Source organism: Mustela lutreola, chromosome 17 (genome assembly GCF_030435805.1).
Source record: "Mustela lutreola isolate mMusLut2 chromosome 17, mMusLut2.pri, whole genome shotgun sequence".
Taxonomy (NCBI): domain Eukaryota; kingdom Metazoa; phylum Chordata; class Mammalia; order Carnivora; family Mustelidae; genus Mustela; species Mustela lutreola.
The window spans coordinates 25,799,869-25,803,916 of record NC_081306.1 but is presented as its reverse complement, the minus strand read 5'-3'; the positions used below and the strand labels follow the sequence as shown (position 1 = coordinate 25,803,916).

The following is a 4,048-nucleotide window of genomic DNA, read 5'->3' as shown; positions in this document are numbered from 1 at the left end:
CTCATATTCAATCAAAAAAGTTTGAAAGTTTTCCCCTTAACGATCAGAAAAAAGACAAGTGTATCCACTTTCACTACTCTCATTTGACATACTACTGGATGTCCTAGCCAGAGAAACAAGGAACACAAGGAAATAAGAGACTCCAAAAAAAAAAAAAAAGGAAGAAGTAAAATTTTATTTTTTTGGATAACATGAACTTACATGTTAAAAAATCCTAAAAACTTCACAAAAAATTTTGAATAAACAAATTTAGTAAAGCTGCCAAATACAAGATCAATATATAACAGACAAGAATTTTGTTTTGTTTCATTTCTTTTTAATATGGAATGCTTCCCAGTTTTTCATGTCATCCTTGTTTAGTGATCACGCTAATCTTCTCTGCATCATTCCAATTTTAGTATATGTGCTGCCAAAGTAAGCACAAGACAGGAGCATTTTAACACTCTAATGATGAACTATCTGAAAAAATAAAGAAAACAATCTAATTCACAATAGCATCAAAAATAATAAAATACTTAGGAATAGATTTAACTAAGAAGATGAAAGATCTGTACTCCATAAACTATGACATTGATAAAGAAATTGAAGGAGACACAAACGGAAAGATAGCTCATATTTATGAATGGCAAGAATTAACATTGTTAAAATGTCCATACTACCGAAAACCATCTGTAAATCCAATTCCTATCAAAAATCCAATGTTAGGGGCGCATGTGTGGCTCAGTGGGTTAAGCCGCTGCTTTCGGCTCAGGTCATGATCCCAGGGTCCTGGGATCGAGCCCCGCATCAGACTCTCTGCTCAGCAGGAAGCCTGCTTCCTCTTCTCTCTCTGCCTGCCTCTCTGCCTGCTTGTCATCTCTCTCTGTCAAATAAATAAATTAAAAATCTTAAAAAAAATCCATATAATTTTTTACAGAAGTAAGTAAAGAATCCTAAAATTTATATGAGACCATAAAAGACGACAAATAATCAAAGCAGTTCTGAGAAAGAATGAAGAAGAGAAATTACACTTCTTGATTTGAAACTATACTACAAAGCCCTCATGCTCAAAACAATAAAGTATACTGGCATAAAAAAAGACCCATAAACAAGTAGAACAGAATTGAGAGTCCAGAAATAAATCCTTTCATAGTCACCTAATATTTGACAGGGGCCAACATATGTAATGGGTAAAGATAGTCTGTTCAATAAATGATATTTAAAACTGAATAGTCACATAAACAGTAAAACTGGAACCTTATATCACTCATAAGTCTTAACTTGAAATAGATTAAAGACTTAAAGGTGATGCATGAAACTACATTTCCTAAAGGAAAACATAGGAAAAATTCTCCTTGACATTGGTCTTGCCAATAGTTTTCTGGATACCAGACCAAAAACACAAGCAAAAAAAAAGCAAAAATAAATAAATGGTACTACATCAAACTAAAGTTTCTGCATTGCCAAAAAAAAAAGAGAGAGAGAATGAAAACACAATCCACAGAATGTAAGAAAACACTTACAAATCTTATATCTGAAAAGAGGTTAATAACCAACAGATACAAATAGAAAAAATATATATAATTAAAAAATAGCAAAAGGATCTCAATAGACTTTTTTTTTTCAAAAAAGTTATATAAATGACCAACAGGAGCATTAAAAAGTGCTCAACGTAAAAAACTCAGGGCAAAGTCATTATGTTGTTGTTGTTGTTGTTTACCTCTGAAAAACACAGCAAGATATTACTACCTCTTATAATACATACTACCCAAAAATTGAAACTAACAAATTTTGGTAAATATTGGGGAAAATGGGGAACTTATGCACTGTGATAGGGATATAAATTTGTATGGAAAACAGTATGGAGATTATTCATATTATTAAAAGTAAAATTACCATATGATTCAATAATCCCACTTCTAGGTATATATCTAAAGGCAACGAAATCACTGTTCAAAGACATATCTGCACTCTTATGTTTATTATAAAATTATTAACTCTAAGCAAGAGATGGAAATAACTTCAGTATCCATTAATGGATGAAAGAATAAAATAAGTATGGTAAAAATATACTATGGAATACTACTTAACCATGAAAAATTAAGAAATACTGCCATTTACAACAGCATGGATGGATCTTGAAGGCGTTATACTAAGTGAAATATTTCAAAGATTGTATATATTTTTTAAATTTATGTATTATGATATCCCTTACATACAGAATCTGAGGAAAAGGCAAACTAATGGAAACTTAGAGTTGAGTTGACAAGAGGTGAACCTGGGTGGAATAAGGTGGTCAAAGGGTACAAACTTGCAACTATAATATGAAAAAGTTCTGGGGATCTAATGTACAGCATGATGATCATAGTTAATAATATATACATACATTTTTATTGTGCTTCCCTTTATTAAACTTTGCATATATCACATTCTTACAAGTTGAAAGTTTATAGCAATCTTGTATAAAAGAGGTCTGCTGCCACCATTTTTCTAACAACATTTGTTCATTTTGTGTCTCTCTGTCACATGTTGGTAATTCTTGCAATATTTCAAGTTTTTTCATTATTATTGTATTTGTTATGGTGATCTGTGATCAGTAATTATGACCCACTGAAAACTCAGAACTAGTTTACTTAAGGTATATACATGGTTTTTCTTAAAAAGCATAATGCTTTTGAACAGTACAGTATAGTGATTATTTTTTATATGCACTGGGAAACATAATTTTTTATTTGCACTGGGAAACCAAAAAAAAATAATAATTTGACTTAGTTTTTTGAGATAATCACTTTATTGAGGCAGTCTGGAACAAAACCCACAAGACCTCTGAAGTTTATCTCTACTATACTATATACATAAAAGTTGCTAAGAGAATAGATCTTAAAATTCCTTACGATACATGCATAAAAAACAGTGGCAACTATACAAGATAGTAGATGTATTAACATTTTTATATAGATTATATTGCAATAAAGATGTATACCAATTTATCAAATTGTACAAAATTTACACAATGTTAAAAGTTTGCAATGTTATAAGAAATCATTTCTTACATTTACAAATTATAATATGTCGTTTTTTTTCAATAAAGCTGGAAAAAACTTTTTGTAGAATTAATCTATTTTTCAAAAAAGGAAGTAAGGAAGTAGAAACTGCAACGAACTCTGAAATAATAGAATATAAAATCCATTTTCGTTATAGACACTGTGACAAAAACTATTACTTAGTTTACAATGAAGGAGTACTTATGAAGCATGAAGGATGGCCTATAAATAAGGCTGAAGGAGCTCAGTTTTAAGGTTTAAATTTAAAATCTTCTTTTGAAATACTAAACTGACCACCCATTTTTCCAAACATAAATGTCTTAACTGCATGAATTTATTTCATACAACTCTATAATCTAGTTTCATAAGAAAGCAGCATGCAAATTTTGAATTAGACAGACTTGCTTATTCAGTAAAGGATACTTCACTAAAAATAAATAGAAGAAAAATCAGCATATTTATTATGATAATTATTATTCATAATGAGATTCATATTGAATTAGGGAATATATATCCTCAGAGGGGGTAAAGTAAAATGAAATTTATTTTGGTAAATGTATCTGTGAATAGTCAATACAATGCCTCAATATAAATGAATATTACCATTTTGAACAATTTAATTACTATTATTAGAATTATTATAAGTATAAAAATAGCTATCATTTTAGCATGGAATATGAGACTCTCATGCTCCATGCTTCATCACATCCACACAACAACTCTGCATAATAAGTATTATCATCACCATTTCATGGGTGAAAAAACTGAGGCTAACACATTTAGATAACTGGTTTATGATTACATGGCTAGTAAAGATGCATCACACTAATTTAGGCTTTATGATTTCAGAATTGTATTCTTTCCACTGCACATTCTATTACTCTGTAAATACTTGGCTTGTTTTCATTTAGTTCTTTAATTTTATTCATGTGGTGATGGCTTAAAGCTTCATTTAAAGGAAGCTTAAAAAATTCATTTAACCAAAAGCTCCCAAGAATTAAAAATGTCATGGATCTAATGTAGAC

General features: G+C 29.9%; 1 non-coding gene across 1 annotated transcript; it reads right to left on the bottom strand.

Moving 5' to 3' along the window:
- Nucleotides 1–315: 315 nt before the first annotated feature.
- Nucleotides 316–422, bottom strand: LOC131820266 (U6 spliceosomal RNA). Its single transcript, XR_009349561.1, has one exon. It is a non-coding gene; the product is annotated as a U6 spliceosomal RNA (small nuclear RNA).
- Between the last annotated feature and the right edge of the window lie 3,626 nt (nt 423–4,048).